This window comes from Panthera onca, chromosome A1 (genome assembly GCF_046562875.1).
Source record: "Panthera onca isolate mPanOnc1 chromosome A1, mPanOnc1 haplotype 2, whole genome shotgun sequence".
NCBI lineage: Eukaryota > Metazoa > Chordata > Mammalia > Carnivora > Felidae > Panthera > Panthera onca.
Genome location: NC_138339.1, coordinates 91428230 through 91453214, shown reverse-complemented (window position 1 = coordinate 91453214; position 24985 = coordinate 91428230). Strand labels below are relative to the sequence as shown.

Here is a 24985-nt window from a genome sequence, read left to right as displayed (position 1 = left end):
CACTAGACCTCAGTGGCATGGCTCTGTCCAAGTGGAAGAAGGCTGGGAACTGGTAGTCTTTCTGTAAACACAGGACAAGGAAACATGGTTGATTTATGTCTGATGAACCAGGAACATAAATAATAAATGTCACATAAAGATTTTATCCAAAAGAGTTTGAAAAAAACTCAGCCCCATGGTACTCAAAGTTTATAAAGAATCTCAAATGAATTTTTGCCTTCCACATTCCTTTTTATTCCAATAAAGATGCAGGAGTCAGTCTTATAAGGATGGGGAGTAAGATTGGCAATTAAGTATCTTTTAAATCAATTGGAAATTATTGTTAGTTTGACCATGTAAATACAATAGCTAATAGTAAATACACAAATAGTGTATTTATGAAGTGTGTTTTTCTTTTGGACAGATCTAGTTCCTTTCCCTCCCCCCACCTATTTTTGGTTTGTTTGTTTTTTATGACCCTAAAAACCAATTTCTCTAAATATTTTATCTCTATTTTAGAGATAAAATATCTCATTTTATCTCTAAATATTTCTGAAAGGCATCCGTTTCCCTCCATCTCTTTGGGATAACTTGAGATCAAATTATCATTTTTTCTTGCCTGGACTATCACATTGACTTCTGAACTGCTCTCACAGTATCTACCTTTGCTTCCTTCCAATTTATTCACTGCAGCCATTTGGTTTTATCTCCTAAATCTTTTTATAACCAGCCCATGTATTTAAGTCTGCTCCACAAAATTCTAATGTAACTGACCCACATGTTTCCTTTGGTGTCACTCTTTATCTGATCTCTACCACACCAGTCATCCTTCACTTCCAGGACACATTGGAATGTCTGCTGCCCCAGGGCTCCAGCAAATGCTATTCTTTATGTCCACTAGTTTCCTTCTCCATGCATTGGCTACTGAATTCCTAGTTATATATGAAATATCTGAGATAGTTCTTCAAAGAAGCAGTGACCACCTAGACTATATATCTCTTTGTTTACTTTTACACTGCACTCTTAGTTCTCAGTCACAGCACTTTTTTTTTGTAATTGTAACTAAATAATAAATGCTGCAATTAGATATATAATCTCTGTGTCCTTACTAAAATGTTACCCACAGAAGAGTGTGTTGATCAAAACATTATCTCTAGCACCTGGCAGTGTGTATTACAAAGAAATATTTTGTATTATAAAGAATAGATATGTATGAATAAATGTAGCTCATTTCAATTCCACATCACCAGATAACTTCATTCATTTCCCAATTTACATCTGATGTCTTACAGTATACCAAGGATTATGCTACATGTTATAGATTCAAATTTGAATAATACTCTGGTCTTCACGTTGCTGATAACACAGTGTGGGGACAATAAAGAATGGAAATAATTAAAGGCAACAAGCAATACATGGGTACAAAGTTCATGAAGAAGCAAATGAATATACATATATATATTTTAATGAGGGGATTTTCAGGAAGAGTAATATTTTGGTAATTTTCATTCTGCTTGTCATTGAAGATCTTGATTATCAATTTGGGGAGGACAGGTGCCTGCACAAAGCCCTGTGAACTTAAATTCCAAAGCCATCATTGATTTATGAAATCAGTCTCCTTCTGAGAAAAAGAGAATTCTATCTTGTTGGAGACATTACTGATTGAAAGGAAGAGAAACAAACTGACTAAAAGAGGTTCATTTTAGAGGTACGAAGAGGTACCGTGGAATCCAGAGCAATAGCTGGAGGTAGCTAATAAATATAATGATGAAAATGTTTTTTGAACCCTTGCTTTATTCATGCATTGAGGTAAGTGCCACACAAATATCTCAAATTAACTAGGTTTCAACAAAAGTGACAATCAAAAAAATTCTGAAGAAAGACTACTCTCAACTGCAATTTTCCCTATTTGTCTTCATGAGCTCCTCTACCTTCTTGTTCTTGTATCTAAATCTTTTAACTGGAAAACACTTGTCCAATGATTTTCTTCATTTTTTGATAATTTACCATGACTGACTCCTCATTGTCAATTTCATACCTCAATAATCTTACGTTCCCAACTTTATATACTAAAAAAGATACAAAAAATCTTTATATTAATATTATATTAAGTCCATTAATTTTATGCATTCATTCTTTTAATTTTCTCTTTATTTATGCTTTACATAGTATATCCTATGTACTAGGTATTGACTAGAAATATGACAGAGAAAAATATTGTTTAATGTCTGTGACCCAGGTAACTCTCCAGTTGCCAGCACCATTCAATGTAGACTCTAATTGAAAAGAAAAAACAAAAACCAAAAACGTTTCATATACAAAACAAACATTTGAAACAGAAGACCTTACCCAGAGGTAACATAGTCAAGAAGAAAAAGGGAATCACTAAAGTAAATATAATAATGATCTATGGAGTTATTTTGAGGGGGTAACACATTCGTTAAAAAATGTGAGACACTCTCCACTTCTGTATTAAAGGAAATCATATAAGCTGGAAATCCTTTAGCTATAAAGCCACAAGAAAATTTCCCGAAAATACTGGAAACACACTCACATAGTACAGCTGACCTGTCAGGGGACTAAGGAAAATCCATCGGTTTTCTGCACAAGACGGAAAACTGAAAATCCAAGGGACGAAGCACAGGCTGAAGCTTTCATGGTGGTGGTGGTGGTGAAGTACAGGTGTATGGGAAGGGAAGGGGTAGTTGCCAATCTCTTTAAATAAAGGGACTTTTTACCTCTAACTTCTTATTTTGATGTAAGTTCAGAATCACAGAAAAGTTGTAAGAGTAGTACACAGAATTCCCATATATACTTTGAGATTCCAAAAATGTTGAAATCTACTTACATATACTTTTTAATTTCTTCAACCACTGTCTTTCTCTTTGCATCCATTTGAGAGGTATCATGTGAGGATTATTTACTGAAATTAAATGAAAAAGTAATGAACCAGTTGTTAAACTAATTTTAAAAAGCTAGGATAATACAACTAAAAAAAGATGAAGGAGAAATTAGCACGTTCCCTAAATTCAGATATGAATATTATGTACATAGAACCCTCAATTACTTTATCTAAAATTCTCTACTGGTAAGACATACATTTTGAACGAAGAGATTGTCACTATGGAACTCAGTAGCCAAACCTTTAAACTCCTGGATGTTTGATAATACAGAGAGTTGCTCCATCTCAGAACTGTGAGAAACAATTTCATCATAAATTACAGTTTTATGTATCCGGGTGATTGTTAACCAGCCATAGTTGTTTTAGTTTGTGCATACCTACACAGCCAATTCTAACATCTTTGGGGTACAATAAGAGTAAAATGCATTCACTAATGTAATAGAAAGGAATATGCTTTCTATTTAATTATTACCTTAGGAAAAATGATTGAGAACACAAGAAATCCCTGCTCACATTTTACACTTGATTTCATTATCATCAATACCTCTAGTAGTCTGAGATCATTTATCGGCTTATAAACATCTCTTGAAACCTATTCTGTGGAAAATATGTTTTCTGAAATTGTTCTCTACTATTAGTGGCTTCTTATACAGAATACATGCTGTCAAAATTCCCTTTAAAAAGTGTCTCTGTAAACACACAGATTAGTTTAACAAGTACAGCTATTTGCTTATCTTTACTCATCTTCTGCATACAAATACACTTCTGTTTTCTATTATTGTTTACTTACAACTGAAACTTAATTATTTTAAAGTCTTATTGATTCACTGGGTACTCACAAACTAAGTTATCTAAAGATTTCTAGATACCATTTTATGCTACTTTATATTCATAATTTGACTTCTGCTTATGTGATGAGTCTAAAAATAATTGAAAATATGTTTCTAATGCTGATATTCTACTTAAAAGAAACCCAAGACAATAAAGTAGTAGTTTAGAAAGATAGTTCTAAGAGCAACATTTCCATGTTTTTTGGAGCTGGCTCTATGCTGGTAATGCTGATAAAAATGTGCAATTAATTATTCAAATGGTTTCCAAACCTGAGTTTAAATTATGCAAGTAGATTTCAATAAAATTTGCATCATTAGAAAAACATTCAAAAATATTCATTCACCTCATTTTACCTAGAAATACACTACCTGAATTTCAACTTGATGCGAAAACTGCAGTTAGGCCTGTAAAGTCTACAAGACACATATCTGCAATTTTTGTGGACTAAATTTTGTCTGAAGAGCAGATAGATACCAATTATTTTTTGGCTACACAAGGCAGAATATCTGCAGATATTCTTCAGTGAAACAGAATATCCTAGCTTGAATGAAACATTTCTAAGCGCTGAATCAGCAGAAATTTATGCCAGTCCATAGCTTAGTGCTGGGGGAACTTCTACCTGCGGCCCAATGACCACATGATGACCCTAATGGACCTTATTGGACTAGGGAAAGCTAAGCCCCAGGGCATCCATTAGTTCAGCTGAAACTTTAATGTGAAGAGAATGGAATTACCTCACACTCCAATTTAAAAATCAAGCAAACAAACAAAAAAACAGCTGTAATCTAAATTTGTGAGAGGAGCTTGAGGAAACTGAGAAGAGAAGACAGTCACTGAAGAAAGCAGAAGTGCTAGAAAAGAGGGGTAGAGATGGATTCCTGAGTAGGATGGGCAAGGACATTCACCTGGTATTCCTGACTTTGTTCCTCTGGAAGAGCAAGCACTGTTATCTTTTGTTTCTTAGATTCTATGAGATCTTGCTGACCTTAAAATAACATTTCTCTGTATTTTTACTCTATTTTTCATCTATTCTGAAACTTGAATAAGTCTGTTTATTAAAACCAAGATAACAGTGGATAGGCTGAGAGATTCAAATCAGAAAAGACAGGAGACCTATGGTAAAGTCCATGGACTTACTGAGTACATAACTTTTTTATTAAATAGAGCCTAATTTCCCATCACATATGTCCAAATTATGCTAGACTAAGAAACATTAACATAAAGCAGCTAGAGGGCATCCTATAGGCAAAGTGACTGTAGGAGTGATTTGCAAATGTTATTTATTTATTTATTTATTTATTTATTCATTCATTCATTCATTCATTCATTTTGGTAGATGTGTACTATCTCAGAAATATTCAGTAAATACTCACTGTTTTCGTTAACATATTGATGATGCTGATAATTACATATTTTCTGCATTTGGTTAATTTATCAGGGCAGGATACTAATGAGGTTATAGTTACAGATCGTATAGTTAGCTCAGTTCCATTTAAGTGACCACAGATTGACTTCTCACCTCAATAAGTCACCACTGTTGTGTATCATTAACTGCAATGAGGACTAAATTAAAGTGTGAGATTGCATCTGCAAAATGATGACTACTTTAGAAAAATAATTCAAACCTTGTGCTTTATTTATTATGGGTCACTAGCTTCATCTTTGTGTATGAAAACTAGGATAGTTTATATCTTTCATGATGAGACAGAAAAAAGCAGGCCTTTTTTACAATTTTTTGTCCCTGTGCATTTTCATATAGAAGACTCTTTTTAAAAATATCTTGAAACATAAATTAATCCTTGCTTAAAGTTTGGAAGACTAATTTCTATTTTTTAACAATTACATCAGCCATTTTAATTGTTTTGATTGTCTGATCTAGCTTTTCCATATAATTGCTCTAAGAAGAGACACTAACAAAGTTGCTCATGCAATTAGAATAATTATCTTACTGTTCTAAACTTACAGTAGATCCAGTGGAATTATTAATGGCAGCAGTCAAATATTATGTAAGTAAATTAGATTTTTTTTACCTCTACTGATTTGATTTGTATTAACTTTCTATATTAAAGAGAAGGGAAGTCTGAGAAAAGAGCAGAAATTACAATGAATTATAGAGTAAGAATTTAGTAAATGAAAAGCTTCCAGAAAACTGTAAGTCCTGTATTCTTCAAAGATAAAAATGTAATGGGTAGCCCAGGTGGCTCAGCTGGCTAAGCATCCAACTCTTGGTTTCGGCTCAGGTCATGATCTCCCAGTTTTGTAGGTTCAAGCCCCCCCGCTGGGCTCTGTAATGACAGTGGGGAGCTGCTTGGGATTCTCTGTCTCCTGAGAGTCCAGTAGGTCTGTTCCTCTCCCACTCGTGCTGTCTCTGCCTCTCTCAAAATAAATAAATAAACTTAAAAAAAAAAGCTTTAAACAAATAAAAATTTAATGAACTTCTAATCTCAGGACAATTTCTGAATTACTCATATAAAAGTTGTAGGTGGTTCACCAGGGCTTTATTTAAAGTTGGTCTTGAAAGACTTCAGATTATAACTCTGGGTCAATTTGAATAATGGTAAATATTTATTTTATGGACCAAATAGTATTCTGTAAGAATTTATAGCAAAGTTTCTCAAACTTTCTCAGTTTATGGGGGGGGGGGCGGTGTCTCAGTATTTCTTTTTCACAATACCCCTAGGGAAAAAAATAGTTCTATTTATTAAAAAGTTAGGTGCAAATAATTTAATAAGCTTTTATGTTCTAATAATATCATCCTTAATAAGCATGTGTATCCTTAATATATCGCATTATTGTCTTTAAGAAGCATTTATATCTTAATTCCATTTGAAAAATAATGCAGATAAAATAGAAAACAAAACAAAACAAAACATCGTATTCCTAAATAAACGCTATCACAGATGGGACGTCTGCACCTTTCGACACACACACACACACACGCACAAATGAATAAATGGCAAGTAGGTGAAATTCTTGAGTGTTTACCAGATGCTAATTAAGTGAATTAATTCTCCTTGCTACATCTTGAGTTTAAAAAGGAACCCAAATTGTATTATTGCATTAGTCTCTACTTTTTTCAATGTAAAGAGGAAGTTTACATTGTAAATGTAAAGAGGAATGTGGGCAACACATTAAATCAACTATGCTTACATTACCAAATTCCCATAGCTAAGTGCATGTTTTGACCCAGCACTCATTAAATACCTTATTACTGGATCTGAATGACAAGCTCCAGGGAATCTCAAACTTAATACAATTCTTCCCAATCCCACTCTGTAAACTAATGCAACTTCAATTCTGAGATTCATTTTATGAATGGATTTTGTACCTCAGAGAATATTTCTCTTTCTTTAAACCTACTATGTTGTAAGAAAGATGCATAAGTGTACATACACATAATATAGTTTTATGTTTGATTTGACTATAATAGAATATTATAATCACAATAAACCGTTTTTGTGATCAAATATAAGGTAAATCCCTACAGATTATTACATAAAGATTTTTTTCAGGATGTTATACTGGTACACAAAATGTATATATGTAGATATATTTGATATACACTGGATTATCTTATACATGTTGTTCGATTTTTCCCTGGCTGGCACAGGGTTGTCAGATTTATCAAAATTTAAAAAAGTAAATATAGGATTTCCAGTTAAATTTAAATTTCAGAAAAACAAAAATACAGTTTTAGTATTCTTATGTCCCAAATATTAGATGTTGCATAATTATACTAAAATATTATTCCTTGTTTATCTGAAATTCCAACTTAACTGGGTGTCTTATATTTTATGTGCAACCCTGGTAGGCAGTTTTTTTTTTTAATTTTCTTTTTTTTCTTTCTGTCTGCCTCTAGCTTCCTTGCCCCATCCCTTTATCCATTACTCCACTGTCCTAAACAAAACAACCTATGTCACAATATAAAAAGTAAATCCTTTGAATATTTATTTATTTATTTATTTATCTATCTCTGTATCAGTTTTTATAACAACGATAGCCATTACTGAGTGCTTACTTTATAAGGCACTCTTTAAAAGTTTATTTATTTTGAGACACAGAGAGAGAACATGAGCAGGGGAGGGGCAGAGAGACATGGAGAGAGAGTCCCAAGCAGGCTCCACGCTGTTAGCACAGAGTCCAACGTGAAGCTGGTATCCAAGAACCGTGTGAGAACATGACCTGAGCCGAAATGAAGAGTCAGACACTTAACTGACTGAGCCACCCAGGAGGCCCTAAAATGCAAGGCACTTTTAGGTATGTTACTTACGTGTTCAGTTAATTCCCAGAAAAGCAAACCCTGTAAGTACTTCCAATAGCCTCATTTTACAGATTTAGAAAATGAGGCTACAAAGGTTAAGCAACATGACTGAAGTGGTGCAACTAGTAAATCACATACCAAAACTTGGATTTAGACCCTGGGATAGTGACTTCACATTTTAACCACATATTGTGTTTTATACGTACATTTATATACCTGTATTTTACAAATATTAAACCGAGAGGTCACCTAGGAAATGCTGAGATCGGAAACTCTGGCTGCCCAAATCCAAAAAGTTCAGATAATCCAATTTTCATAAGCCCACTCTTGCATTATAGCTAAAATGGTATTGTAAAATATAGCAAATTAGCATTATAATAAAGTTTATTTCAAAACTTTGTGTGGCATAAATTATGACTATCGAACCATTTGATTTTTTCAAATCTTATTTCTCTTATTATTTTTCTCTCTACATTTTTCTCTCTCATGTACATATGAAAAGGAAGAGATATTACAGATTTTACATATTTGTTTATTATAAAAGTATAGATATAAATGTAGAAAATATCTATTAATATTTTTACCAAGCATGTATGCTTAATCTTAAGTTTTTTGGTTTTTGTTTTCTTTTTAGTTTGTATGCCGGTATACGTTTTCTAAACAAGAACTATGCACTTACATGTCAAGTCAGTTTGAAACACATAGTAACCATGGTTATCTGAGTCCCGAACTACCACATTCCAATGTTAGTGAGCAGGCTTGAAAGCAGAGAAGATCTTATAGCTTTTCATTTATATCTGAACTAAAACATGTTTTCAAAACACTGGGGTAATAAATTCTGCACTGTTTAGACAGAAAAAAAAAATGTTTCTAAGTTAATTGCCCTCTACCAAAATTTGAGATAAAAAATTGAAAAAATTTATCCATCCACTATCTAGTATTTTAAAATTGTGGTTTTCTATACTAACACATTTGTGATTTAATTCTACATTAATAAGAGCACAAATGTGAATGCATGCATACTTTCTTCAAGAACAGGCAAAGCCAATACTTAATAATAGCACTGAATAGGTTACATGAAACCTATACAGAGCTGTGCTGACAAAAAAAAAAAAATATTTGATTATTAGAAAAAGTATCAGTATATGTTTTTAAAAAATATTTTAAGTGTCTAGTAATCTTAGAGACAAAACCTTCAAATCCTGATGAATATGTTGATACAAAGAGTGATCATTATAATGACACATTTTAGGGAGCATTATGGAGATACTATTGCTAATGAATAATAAATAATAAAATGAATTGTAATAACATAAATAATTATATCAATAATATGTATTGAATGATTCCCATGGGTCAAGGATCTTTTAAGGGTGATAGATATATCACGATATTTATTTAACCATCACATGGTCATAGTGGGATGGACAGTGTCTTAGTCTGTTGAGTCTGCTATAGTCACACACCACAGATTGGGCGGCTTACAAAGAGCAGACATTTATTGCTCACAGTTCTGCCAGCTGCAAATCTGAAATTAGGGTGCCAGCATGTCAAGTAAGGGCCCTGTTCCAGGTCATAGACTTCTAGTTGGTTCTCACATGGTGAAGGGTTTAAGGATCTCTCGAGAGCCTCTTTTATATGAGTACTTACCTATTCAGGAGAGCTCCACTCTCATGCTTTAATCACCTCTCAAAGGCTCTACCTATTAATACCATCACCTTTTATACTTAGGATTTTAACATATGAATATTGAGGGGACACAAACACTCAGACCATAGCAGGTACCATTTTTGTCCATTTTCGAGTAAGTTAAGGCACAGAAAGATTAAACTAGAGGTACAGCATTACCATATCCTATGTGTTGTTTAAACACCAGTGGGCTTCCTGCAGAGTCTGGCCTCTTAAAAGTATCTGTGAAAGTTTCTCCTGATGTTGAGGAATAAAGATGTAAATTCAAGAAAGAATTTTGCCTCTTAAATAAAAATGTGCACTAATTAAATTTTTATTTAAAATTATTATTAAGCAATACATGTTTGGTAATGAAAATTAATCCAATGATTGATAAATATAGAAGTCCCTCTGTCTATTCTCTGACTCTAATAGTACAAATAGTACAATTAGTACTCAATAGTACTCTCAATAGTACATGAGATCCAATAATCTAGAATATGGGGAGGGGAACCTTACTTTGCCTTATGTTTGACATGATTTTTAAAAGTTTTTATTGTTTTGTATACTTTTTTCAAATAAACTGTGGTGTTCTTGGCGATGCTTTAGTTTTAATTTTGTTATCACCTTATTCTACAACTTTCATATTTTACATATTTACATTACACCGTCCAAAGCAAACCTGTTTATTGTTTATTATCTCAGCCACTATATAAAAATCTTGAACATCTCTCTGATTTATCAACATAGTTCACAAGGTCAAAACAATCACGGTGCCCAGGAGAATATCAGCTATAGGATTGGTTATCAGCCAATTCAGTGTATATGCCCACCACTGACCTAATCATAAAGGCAAGAAATTGGTATCAATGCCACCGGTAACTAGGGGAGAGGTCAATCCCTCCAAAACTTCCTGGCTTCTTTGAAATGGAGAATGTTTCATGGGAAATGATGTTTACCCCATTCTTTAAATAAATCTACTTATTTCTCACACTGAGAGGGCGGATGAAGTGAGTTTAATTTTATTGTTCCTTTGTAAGAGACCTATGCAGACACTTGTAAAGGTTATCTTATTTATCCAGAAAAATTTCCTTATATTCACTGGATATGACTAAGTCTCCATTTAAAAAAATATATATTCAAGGATGTGACCTTTTAATGATAGAATAAGGTCTTTGGACATTTCAGGAAAGCTTTATTGTAAGTTTGAATACTTGTTATTGTTCTGTTTTATTGCTTGTTAAATAGGTAATATGTATGTATAAACACACACATCTCTCTCTATATATATATCTGTACACATAGAGAGAGATACAATCTTGTAATGGCTGTTTATTCTTCATCCTTTTTCATTTTGTTGGTATAACATTTCAAAGCTTTGTGGTTATTATGTGTTTTCCAAAGTAATATCAACCCATAAGTTACTTAATTTATTATAATCTAGTATAATATGATAAGTCAAACTCCATAATTCCACAACAGTCATTGTAGAAAGTTAGCATTCATAAACTGTTATACAGTTTATATTTTCATGTAGATGTCCCTATTTTCACATGCACTTAAGATGTGAAACACACATATAAGTGCTCCTATGCATGCCAATTGATTGAACTATGACAATTATAAATGATTCTTCAGTTTTAAAGAGTTTCCTCTTTTTAATATTCTATTATTCTGACAAACAGATGTTTTCTTGTACAAGTAGTTTTAAATTTAGAAAGAAAAGAATCACTTCAAATAAAAGTCTGAGAGATTTATAAACAAGAATTTCAACAATCATCCTGCCGAACTGTCTAGTTAGACACTGATTTATGAGAAAGATGTTCCTCAGATGAATAAAGGGAAAGAAGAGCTCAACTAATACGATCCATAAAACTCAGTGTGGAGTCTATTAGGGCTTGAAGACTTTTTACTAGTTTGGAAAATGAAGCAGATGTCTCATTGAACAGGAGACAATAAAGAGAATACTAAAAATATGCAGCAGCACAGCCACATCTGTGTCAATTTTTCTGACCTGGTATTTTTGAGAAAATTAAGTCAACGCTCATTTTCCACTTGTTTTAGCTATGTCCACTGTAATTGTGACACTGAATTCAAATTTGTAATTCATAAACATGGGACTGAGGTGCCAACCTGAAATAGAAGTGATAACTCAGGTTTTATACTTTAATTCATCAGCCAAACATACAAAACAGGCCAATATAGTATGAAGGTGACAATTTTCTTGTTACTAACGATAACATAATCAATCAAGCTACATATTTCTGGAAAGCAATAAAGTAATGTTCTTCCTAAAAGATGGTCTCTAAACTTGAATGGTTCACATTACTTCACTCTAGTTTTCTGGTTGTATTCTATGATTTCAAAAAATTCCTTTGAAATGAGAGCATTCTTAGTTGTCATATAAGGGTACCTGATTCCTTTCAAAATTTCTCGTAAAATATTGTTTTGTGGAATGCAAAACAAAGGAGTGCAAGTTTGTTACTTTTATATAAACTCAATACCGTAATAATAGTCTCCATAGCTTTATGTTTATAGACTTCTATGTTGTGTACAAAGCACATTCCTAAGATATTTAAATAAGCATATGCAAATATATATAATATGTTCTTATTTTAGTTAAAACAATTAGCAGAAAAGACTTTTAAAATATCACTTGGGATTAAAATTATTTAGACTTAGATAATGGTTACATTGTAATTTTTCACTTGGGCACATGATTTTGGAGATAAAGAAAAAAAATCGAATTATTAGAAACTAGCCTAGAGGAGCTTCTCTTCAACTGGCAGGAGGAAACCAAAAGATAAAATTAAAAATTTATTATATGCATAAATATTCATTGAGATATTTCATTTATGATTTAATTTGATTCATTTACTTGAAATTGAAATAAGCACATACTAAGGAATATATTCCCTAATATGAATCAGATCACTTAAAAAGAAGAACTAGAGAAATAAGTATTTATGAGATATAATCAGGTGTACAATTCCTTATTCAAATCCCAGGGGCCAGATGTATTCTAGAATTGGGATTTTGTCTGAATTTTTTAAAGGTAACATTTTGCATGTATCTTGTATTATGTAACATCTAATGGAGTTCGGGATGGCACCACCTAATCAGACGTTAATACTTCATATATATACATATATATATATATGAATATAAAATATGAATATTTAATTTAAACAAAAACATCAATAAATATTCATATATAAAGTAGGTCTTATTTTGTCACTATATGAAAAAACCTTTTGGTGATTAGAATTCTTTGGATACTGGAATTGCAGATGAGACACTTTGGATATGTATTACAACACAAATTTCCCTATTTATGGGTTTCTTCTGCTTTGTACTCTGAACTATGTGAAATGTTCCTGGGTTCCAGCCATTTGACTACAGCCATGAGTACTTAATAATGTTTGATGATCAAGGTGGTATTTGGGCTATTCCAAGCTCTTAACTATTATTAAAACATGAGGAACTTCATTAAGCAGCTCTGAGAATAGAGAGCCTATTATGAGGTAAAAGAAAATATTCCTTACTATGCTAAGGACAACCGAACCCAGACAGAATTAGATCAGATGCATTTACATTTATTTACATTTCTATCATCTCATAATTATTAAATTTCTTACTTGGAGTTCTTTTCTTATACTTTCAATTCTTTTATTGAAGTTGTTGGATTATCTCTCTTATCTTTATGATTATATGTTTCTGTGAACATTATACATTCTTCTCTCAAGTGTTTGTTAATCTTTCATTGAATAAAATGATTCCCATTTTCTTTTCTTTTTCCCCCCATTATATAAACAATCTTATATTATTCTACATACGAGTAAGACTGGTTAGAAAATTACTTATTTTCTTCCCTGAAGAGGTTAAAGAACTGTAGAGGATTGAGCTCTGAGTCAAACTCAGAGATTATGGGCCTTAGAAGTTTCAGTCCTTTTTCAGATTCACAGAGCACTATGACCATTCAGGCCAGAAAGCTGGGATGTTCCCCTTGTATTTGCTCTCAGGCCACAGTATCCTCTAAGCACACACCAAATCTGCACCTTTTTGAATATCCTTAGATCCTGCAGGTACTTGGATGGTTGGTCATCTTCTCGTGTCAAAATAAGTCAATGCCGAATATCACAAGTATCACAAACTTGTAAGTGGTGGAGTGAGAACTTGAAGTCAAGTTCTCTGAGGCCAAGTGTTCAGGTGTCTCTTTTTATAATTCTATAGATATTTCAAAAGGTACCTTTTGATGAGTGGAGTCTTTTATTACCTCAAAATATTTACCCTTTCATGAACTGCAAAATTTGATCTGTTTAATTCTGGCAAATGTCTTCGATATGATTTTGCTCTACTGCTAGATAATAAACAAACAAAGACAAACAAACAAACAAACAAACATTAAAGGGCCTGACTTTAATTATAAACATAAACCAAACAACTAAGGAAGAATCTCTGTGCCTAGTTCCAGAACTGTGCTAGAAGCTCCACACTTCCTCACACTCGTATGTATTCATAAACTGTTTCTAAACATTGACCTTAAAGGAATATCTTTCAACTTGATAAATTTTAGAATCCTGCTACTAACTGGTACGTAATGGATTGTCAGTCTTGAGATTTCAGTTTCACTTGGAAAAGATGGGTTTATTCTATGTTGCCAAAAAAGAGAAAGTGAATAAAGAGATGTAATTTAACTCATCAACAAGGGGAAAGAGAAATGTATGAACCTCAGAAGAAGAGAAAACCATGTTTGAAAATTGTTTGATCACTTAAACTTTTTATTCTTATCAACACTAAAGCATATCCTCCATTAGAAAAACAGTAGGTGTGACTGAATTGCTTTTAAATGACTTTCAATGATTCCTTTTTGCGATGAGACATTAGAATAATTTTACTATAATTTCATAAAATTTTATTTTCATTTGTTTTGTCTCTCTGTCAAGCTTGAGATGACTGATGAAAAGAATGTGTAAAATAGAATAATTTTCGCTATTGAAAATTGTCTAGGTTTCTGTAGATAGAATTATGATCTCTATTTTTAAAGTTTTAAAATATTAAAATAAGAAGACTTGACGTTTGTGATACTTCTATTAGACAATAAGATGGTGAATTCATCAGAAGGTCAAAGATTTTCAACAGATAATAGTTAATGTTCTGGGAAAATGTTACAAGAATAAATTTCCCAAATTATGTTAAACCTCATAATAAATGGAATTAAATTCGGAATAGGGAAAACTACAAAAAAATAATTATTGCTTCAAACCTCAAAAATAGTTTCATAATGTAAGAAGCACTATTAAATAAACTGGGCATTTATTTGTATTTATTGTATAAATACATACATAGTTACATGTCGATTCTGCTGGATTGTATTCAGAGAATTTCTCAGAATTCCTTTTATTAAAAAATGTATCTGCAGAAAAAATTAAATCCCTTAGGAATTTCATAATCACATCTCAGAGAAATACAAAAGAAAGTACAGACTTATATCTGAGAATTAATTTTAACCCTTTGTGTCTAGTTTGAAGCTTCTTGTCTTTGTCTAAAATTACAAGCCAGAATTTTGTATCTCCATTGATTAAAAAAAAAGTGTGTACCATGTAAAGAAGTTTTGCATATACTTGTACTGTACATGGGCTGAATTAAAAAAAAAAGAGTTGAAGCAGAACTTTGTAATTTGTGTAAAGTATGAGTGTAAAGTTTTACCGTAAAATCCTAAAAATATACATTGTTTCAACTAAAACCAAAAAATGCAGTATTAAAAAAAGTGCAATTGCTTTAAAAATAAAAAAAAAAAAAAGAAAAGCTTAAGTCACCTGAAATCTAGAAAATTACACACTTGATGTAGAACCTATGATTTCCTCTAACTCATATTTGGTAATATTTCTATTTCAGGATAAGATAGATATCAACTGAAGTGCCCTCTTCAAATTACATTTGAGATCTGCATGCTTCCTTCCCATAAGGGCTACTTCCTTCTTGTTGACTTCTGGCTTCTATAGCTTTATGGATCATCTTACCTTCCTTCCCAGTAGTTTGCTCCTGTTTTGGGTCACACTGTCCTAGATGTGATATATGGCCTACTTTATTTGATTTTTATACCATCACTAAAATAACAAGCAAGCAAATAAAAAAAAATAAAACCAGCTTATATAATTGATCTCATTATAGGTCTAGAAAAATCAGTTATGGGTGTTTCCACAAAAACACCAAGCCATACATTTTAAATATTGAAAATTCTTTCAAAGTTCATTAGCCACTATTCACAATTTTTTGATACCACTGTATTTGTTCTTTTTTTTTTAAGTTTTATTTTTTTATTTATTTTGGGAGAGAGAGAGAGAGAGAGAGAGAGAGCAAGCAAACAGGGAAGGGGCAGAGAGAGAGGGAGACAGAATCCTAAGCAGGCTCAACACTGTGAGCCCAGAGTCCAACACGGGATGGGGATCAAACTCAGGAACCCTGAGGCCATGACCAAGCCCAAATCAAGACTGGCTGCCCAACCAACTAGGTTCCCCTGTTCCTTTATTTATTGATGTATTTTAAGATTTTATTTTTAAGTAATTTCCAGAGCCAACATGGGCTTGAATTCACAAGCCTAAGATCAAGAGTCACACACCCTACTAACCTAGTCAGCCAGGCATCCCTTGTTTCTTTTATCTATTGTGTTCCTCATTCCCCTTTTTCTCTCTGCTTCTCTCCATCACCAGGTTTTATTTTGTTTTAGTGTTTGTTTTAATTTAAAGCTATTGATTATCTATCTGCTTCCAACCTGTCTTCTTAGAGTCTCACATGTACTTTAGAGTATTTTCCTAATATATCCTTCAAAAAACTTCTTTCCAAAATGGAACTATAATGCTAGTGAATGAAATAATCGTTTTTATAGTTACTATAATTATATTTTATAATTATTAAAATCATATAATCATTATTAAAGTTTAGTAGTTTTTCAACCAACTCTGTTTTCCAATAGTAAAATTTTGTGGACTCTAAAAAAGCTGTTTGCTCCCCAAATATAACATTGTCATGACAAAGTACATTTATTATGTAGCTGGAACATTGTGTCATTGAAAGATCTTCTCCTCAGGGGTGGCTGGCTGGCTGGCTCAGTTGGTATAGCATGTGACCCTTGATCTCAGGGTTGTTTGAGCCCCATGTTTGGTACAGAGATTATTTACAAGTAAAATCCTTAAAAAAAATGAAAAACAAGAAAAACAAGAAAGACATTCTCCTCAGTTTTCTAAGTATGGTTGATGCAATGTAGCAAATAGTGTTTGTTGAACAATGAAGATATTTTTCCCATGTGGCCAAGGGACAATAATCAAATAAGAGCTAAATATTTTCTACCTTACAGAAGGGATGCCTGTTATGTGTTATATGTTCTATGTTATATGTGGCTCTATACTATATATTACTTTATGCTATACAATATTATCTCTTTCCCGTAGGTGTTTGCTTTCCAGTCGTGTGAAGGCCTCTTTAAATGACTGCCTAGCTTTAGATGTCCTAAATTTGGAATAGATGCTGAGGTAAATAGAAGAGGAAGAACTGGTTCACTCTAGAATGTTCCTTTCTGCATCTTTCCCCTCTGACTCATAGTTCTCTCTATCTTGGTGGTGAATTATACTCAGGTACATAGGGGAATGTTACTCATCTTTCCCCATAGATTGTTGGCTCTTCACACTAAATCTCAACCCTAGTGCAATCCTCTATACAGCTGGGTTCACTGTGCCAGACAAAATTTCTATGCATCAGAGAGAGTTTCCAGTAGACCTACGGTAATTGGGGGATAAATAGCTGTTACTGCCGTAATATACAGCGTAAGGGATTATACCTGATGGGAAATCAGGCTAAATCCCTGGGCAATGCATGTGGGCCTTGCTCAACACAGATGTTAGGAAATTAGATTATTGCCCTGACAGCTTTAGGCTCTGAAGCATGAGTTCCTGCTTTATTTGAAGTTGGTGTTATTAATCTTTCCCATTCTGTCCTCAGTATCTCTGGATAAGCTTTAACTTCCATTTGGGCTTTAATGCCTTTAACTTCTTTAACTTCTCCAGGACCAAATTTTCAGAATTGTGAAGTCTGTTGTAGCTAAAATAGCATCCATAATACGTGCACCACTGTTACATGTATCACTAAAAGGAAGGGAAGGACAAATCTCTGCCAATTTAACGTGGACCCAATTTTTTATGTCACCTAGATTCTTTTCTATTCTTATTGAAATGTCTCTTATATATCACTTCCATGCATAAGAAAGAAAATGTGAGAAAAATAATTGATTGATTCTAAAACTATGACTTCTTTATATTCAGAGTACAACTTTTTGAATTGGGATCATCAGTGTGCTTACTTTTTCCTCACATAATTATCCTCTTATTATCAGCGTTAATGATTTGTCATTTCCTAAAAGAATGCTGCACTACATTCTCCAGGATTATTATCCAAACAGCTGACACCATTCTAAAATTTTTAAAAGATGGGGGCAGGTAATAACAACTACCTGCTCCTGGATGACAACAATTATAAGTTGTCCAAAATTTGGTATGTTAAAATCTCAAAAAAAAAAAATCCATGAAATAATGGAGTTGCATTTTATCTGGAAATTTCAGATTCTCAATCTCCATAACTAAATTATGGGCATTTCAGCTTCCAAACATCTAGGACTCATCCCCCATAAACACTCCTGACTCTGCAGTGGCACATTTTCAGTAGTCAAAAAAAAAAAAAAAAAAAATCCATGTATTATTGAGTTCTTGGTAGCACAAGGATGCATTTTGTGTAGAAAATCTTGCTTCCCTATAACCATGGTGAAAATATGAGTATTTTTAAATTGCTTCCAGTCGTGGATTTTGCCCCAGTAAGCTGTCCTCATCCAGGGCTTGGAAAATTTCCAGAAACTGGTGGTATAATCCATTGTATCATGGAAAGTGTGGTGCCAACAGAGTCCTATGCATTCTGGGAAATCCCTAACCCCTCCTCCCCCCCACCTCCATACACATGTGTTCACAATTATTCCAACATTTTCCATGTTGCATGGAGAGATCTTGTAAGCAGATTATAGGGGTTTATATTTCATTAATGAGCCAAGTGCCTATACTGGTAGTAAACTAAGGTTTAATAATTGATAGGTATCCTATCACAGAAAAGGGAGTCTGTCAGCATGTCCATAATAACTATTCCTCAAGTCTGTGGCCCCAGAAGTAAAACACGGTCCTCTATTCTCCTTGATTTCTTCAAAGGAATGTCTGGAAACATGTGTGCGTGTACATAGGAAACTTTACCAATAATTGAGAAGACAGAGGGAAAACATGAAAATGTAACAAAAAACTTAAATCGAGTATTCTTCATCTTTATCTTCAACAACATTTTCGTGGAGATCTAAGCCTCCTGACCCTCTCTCATTCTGCTGTTCACAAATTCTTTTCTTATTCCTCCTCTGCTCTCTTTGACACATTTAACATTCTGTTTCACACTCCTCTGCTCTATTTTACACACACTCTCTCACTCCTCTGCTTCCTTTTGCACCATAATTACTACTTCTTTCTTGTCTATAGAGGTTTAATGATCTCTTCTCTATTTCTTCAACTCGTATATTAATTCTTCAAAGGTTCACGGAGGTAAAAAAAAAAAAAAAAAAAAAAAAAACTCAAATAGAAGTTAAGCCAGCCATATTTCCCATGGCCTGTATAATTCTCAAAGACTTCATGGAAGGGTTAGGCTTGAACTGGAAACTGAAGTACAGAGAAAAATGAGAAGAATCAGAAAGAAATTCTTGGCAGGAAGTCATAAGGAATAACAGAAGCATGAGGGAGAATTATGCCTCACTTATTTGGAGAAATTAGCTCCCCATAATTAGTTTGAACCAGCCAGTCACTTTAGCATAAGCCCTTCGGCTTCACTCTGGCACTCTTGCTTTGGCATCAGTGGTAAAGTGCATGCTTACTAAAATCAATTCATTGAACAGGCTGCATTAGGGAATGTCTTTTTTAGTTCTAATTTCCTAAGCCCCTCCTCCAGAAGTTCATACTAACAGCTTCTGGGATTGGTGCTGTGAATATATAATAATTTTATTCATTTTAAAGTTTCCATCTGACTTAGTGATCAGCTAGATTAGTAAATTACTTCATTTACAATGATTTAATTTAGTTACATGATCTAATATTTGAAGCAGTCATTCTGAGGAAGAAAACATTTTTTTCAGGGAGAAACAAATAATAATGCAAGAGTAAAATTCTGAAAGGGAGAGCCAAGGGATGTACCACTAAGATGGGCACTTTAAGATACTGAGTTTACTATGTAGTAAGAAGGTAAAGGGAATTTATAGCATAGGGGAAAATAAAATTTGGGATGTAAATATTATTCCCAAGGAAAGGACCTGGAAAAGTAGTAAAATAAAATTTCTTATATTTGCTATTTTATTAGGAATGTTAAACAAACATTTGTGCTCATCTGAATATCATCTGATTGACATTGTTAAAAAAGAGGTTAGAGTGGGAGAGAGCCAAAGCATTAGAGACTGTTAAAAACTGAGAACAAACTGAGGGTTGATGGGGGGTGGGAGGGAGGGCAGGGTGGGTGATGGGTATTGAGGAGGGCACTTTTTGGGATGAGCACTGGGTGTTGTATGGAAACCAATTTGACAGTAAATTTCATATATTAAAAAATTAAAAAAAAAAAAAAAAAAAAAAAAAAAAAGGCTAGACGTTGGGGGTGGTGGTATTTGGATGAAGCTGACTGTTGCTTATGTTGTCCAAAGCCCATGAGTCTTGTGAAGGAACTAAAGCATCTTCTCTGGTAGAATTATGTCATCATACATGTTTCTGCACAAGATTACTAACTCTCCTTTGTTCACTGTCCAGAGTCCCCTGGGGGAATTACATTCTAATATGTTTCAACCTCAGGATCTCTAAAAATCTATTTGTTTAACTTAGTAATTGCCACTTAGCTGCTGTGTAATAAACATCTTTTGAATATGTGAATGATTGAGTATATGATTGAATGTAGAGAAAGCTCATCCTGAAGAAGGAAAGAAAAGTTTTACTCTCCCACTAAGCTCTCCAGAGTTCTTGGAATGGTCAAACCAGATTTCTTATATCATGTGTCCGTATAGCACTTCCATCAAAAATTATATCAACTATCTAAATTTTCCCATAAGTCCTTTAAACCAATGAAAGTCTTTTCCATTATTATAGAACGGCAACCAGAACAATAGTAGTATTGAATACAATTAATATTTGTATATTTATTGTGTTTCTGAGATTCCCAATAGCCGAAAACTTCTTTCTTCCTCTGGCCAGGCAACCTTTCAGGGAAAATTCTTTTGTAATAAGAGAATGCTTGTAGAAACTTCTGTGCTGACCTCCTCAATTCCAAAATCTTATATGGCTTGAAGAAGAAATTTTACTTTTAACCTGGTCTTTAGGGGAAACATTCCTGCTGATTCCATGGCCCAAATAACATATGATCTATAGGTTTATGCTATCATGACTAAACAGTGATTTCCTATTTAAATGGTAACTCATTATGTCCTATCGTCATGATTATTCATGTAGTGATATTAACTAGGCAAAGCTCAACTGCTCTGAGCAGATTAGCTACTCAAAAAGTCCAGTATTTAATATCACTCTTCCTTAACATTTCCAGTAATTGCCTACAGGTTCTTACACCTGTTCCGAATCAAGCCTGATTATTCTGTGATGGCATGGAGACACAGACACTTCTTTACATATCATAAAACGCTTGCGTTCCTGGGTTATACTAAATTTATCTTGTCTATCACATAGTCTGGAATATTTGGGGTTATTTTACATTTTTTTAAATTATAAATTGTGTCAAAGGGCTGTTAGACCGAATACCAATCATGTAGAATGGAAGTCTTTGGAAAGGTCACGTTTCCGATTAGTCCCTTCCCACTTGCCAAGTGACAAGATCTTGGCCCTCATCTTTCTATGTCCCTACTGAACCTAGTAGTCCTGCTTTGTCACTTATTTTCCCCTTTTTTGGCCTTGTTATCTTCTATGCTTTGACATGACTACTAATAACTCACCTGCACAACCACAGTGGAGACACTGTCAGTTTTGACACTCCAGGGCATCTTGTATTCTTTTTGTGGTTATCTTTTGGAATTCTTCATAAAGTTGATTTCTGAAAGCCCATTCACTTTTCCCCTGCATTCAGGACACATATATCAAACTGTTTCCCTTACATTTCCATCTGGACATTTAAAAGGCATCTTAGATGTTAATTCAGAATCTTAATTTCCTCCCCCCATCCCCCTGCAACCGTCCCACAGTATTTTCTAAAGCAGCGAACAGCATTCTATTGTTGCAACTGCTTACATCACAAACTTGGGGATACCTGTTTCTCACACACCTCACATCCAGTCAATGAACATATCCTGCCACATCACGTTTCATATATATATATACACACACACACACATACACATATGTCCATTTCTCACTCTTTAACAGTTGCCACCATGATCTTAGCTACCATCATTCTGAATTTGGATTATTGCAGTATCTACCTAATTGATCTCCCTGCCTCAGTGCTTGCCCTTTCTACACTCTATTCTCAACATATCATTCTGAGTCATTCCATAAAGTTGTTAAAGCAGATGATTTTATGACTCTTCTCAAAGATCTTCAGTATACTTCTCACATCACGAGCAGTAAAAGGCAGAGTCTCAAAAGAGGATTATATGATATCAAGTGGTTGAGCCCTTTGACTTCTCACCTCATCCCCACCACTCATATCCTCTCTGAGCTTCAGGGGCATCATCTTTCTTGTTGATCTTTGCCTGTGACAAGCCATGCCCCACTTGGGGGGGGGTTACACTTACTGTCGAATCTGACTTAGATATTCTTCTCTTTTATCCATATAGCTCCACCCTACATTGTTTTCATAACTGTATTTGTGAAAAGAAACTCTGACCAAATAATGTAAATAGTAATCCCATGTTAACTCACTCCTCCTGCATAATTATTACCTTTACTCTGCTTTAATTTTCTTCCACATAGATACACAAATACTTAAAATTTATTTCCCTGTTATCTAACTAACCATAGCATATAAGCCTCATGACATCTAGGTTTATTTGTTTTCTACTGCTATATCTTTGTTACCTAGGAAAATGTTTGGCACAATTGGAGGGTAAATTAAATACTTGCTAAGTACATTGAGAACAACATCTGGGGAATTATAGATTCTTACATAGTGACTAAGACCGAAAAAATAGAAGAATGGGATGGAAATTTTTACCTTTGATTTATCTATCCACATAATAAAAATAAACACATCTTTTTTTTTAATTCATAAGATGTGCATGTGAGCATGTGAAGGTTTAAATGGTCTCTGTATAAATTCAATAAGCTATTCACTCCATGAACCATTTTACAATGGCAAGAGATCAGTTGGAATTGTCATCAAAGGAACTTGTATAAAGGTCCTATATAAGGATAAACCACATAAAAATACACTTAATATCCTTTCCAACCTGACAAAGAACTATATTAGGAGGGTCAATTCCCATTATATAAAAGCCAAATGATAAATTCTCTTAGACTACCAGGAAATATGTTTCTCCTTATATCTTCCCTAACATAAAGTATATTTTATTTAAACCAGAGAATGATATTATAAAAATATCCCCCTGTAGTTAACTTAGTTATTAAATTCAGCATCCATTTTACTCTAGATTTCTGGTCTAATTATTATTTCCTATTCCTCAAATGATTTTTTTTAATCTTCTATCCCTATTTTATAGGAAATTATTATTTCCTATTCATCAAATTATTTTTTTATCTTCTATCCCTAACAAACATTTCTTTGTTTTGGTGTTGTTTTTCAAACTTCAAATCAGTTGTATGGAATGGATTTTTATAATAACCCTCTTTTAAAGGATGTGGACCATCATATTTCTCCCCATAAGAGAAAATTATTGGATTAAATAATACCGATCTCTTCTTCATTAATAAATCATCTGAAGAGATGGAGTAATAGCTCATCTTAATGGACAGAGTCAAACATCCTCTGGGCTAGTGTTGGGAGTTTGATATTCGTTCCATAAGTTGCCTAAACCTAACTACAGGCCATGGCACAGATTGTCTTCTTCCAACAATGAGGTGAATAGATACTCTCTCTCTGTTCTGGCTCCCCTATTAGGGAATAGCAGTTCTTTGGTGTAGGCATAGTTAACAATTAATCATCAGAGTTTGACTGTGGATCCAAGCCTCATTCTCCAAGCTAGCTTTCAGAGCAAGCCTTATACTTGGACTTACTGAGCCAAAGAAAAGAGAAAAAGTGGATGAGAGAAAAAAAATCAAATAAATATTTAAAAGGGACAACAGCAGGCCAGTACAATGAGTGAAAACACATCTGCAGACACAGAGCCTTGTGTAATTTTATATTCCTGGGGACAAAGATTCTGCAAACGTCTGAAGGGAAGAAAGAGATGGTCCACATACAAAATGTAAGGAAAAATAATGGCTTTAAAGTTATCAATATAACACTTCTAGCAAACACGGTGAAAAAATACTTTGAAAACATTTTTACAGAAAATGATACCTAACAAATGATTAAAGACAGAATGAAGATATTTTCAGAAATGTAAAATGTCAAAAATTATCTCGCATTATATTTTCCTGGAAGTTATTTGATATGCTTCAACGAAAACAAGAGAGTAAACCTAGACCTTCCCCCCCCCCCACCCCCGCAAAAAAAAAAAAAAAAAAATACAAGCCTACATAAAACAGGATTTCACTGCCGGAAAGAAATAAACTGAGGAATATATGCGACACTGGTGAAGGGATAAATGATTGATGACAAATGCATACCAGACTTAGAGCAGGCGTGGTTTGGTCTAGAGAAAGTCAGAAGCTTCTGGGAGTTCTTCAAGAGTTTTCAAGTTCTTCAAGAAAATTAAATCAACAAATTCTTGATGCACTGGAATACTGAGAGGGAACTTAAGGAACTGAATGAAAGTTGGGAGTTGAATTAGTGCTGTTTTCATAGAAAAATCTGCAAAAAGTTAAAAATGAGAGTGAACTTCAGAGGGAGAAGAATATGCAAGAAATGAAAATCAACAATATAAATGTACATATTAATTGCATTTATATATATACACAAGGCAGAAAAGTATTTACAGTATTAACATAATATTAACAAATATTGTTGAGGGAACCAAAAGATGATAAGGGAATGGATGGGATGGTAAGGAAGATAGGGAATGATACTTAATTATTTTTGTAATATGCCCTGTCGAACTTTTAACTCCTTAAATTCTATTCATGTAGGTAAGATACAGATTCCTCCTGTTCACCCGGGATTGCCCATGA

The 24985-nt window shown here is 33.5% G+C and overlaps 1 long non-coding RNA gene across 1 annotated transcript; it reads right to left on the bottom strand.

Moving 5' to 3' along the window:
* On the bottom strand, positions 1-24658 carry LOC132680164 (uncharacterized). The gene is made up of 4 exons (XR_009610555.2): positions 24485-24658; positions 21694-21814; positions 2828-2902; positions 1-61 (listed from the first exon to the last, which is right to left on the bottom strand). It is a non-coding gene; the product is annotated as an uncharacterized LOC132680164 (long non-coding RNA).
* Positions 24659-24985: the final 327 nt, after the last annotated feature.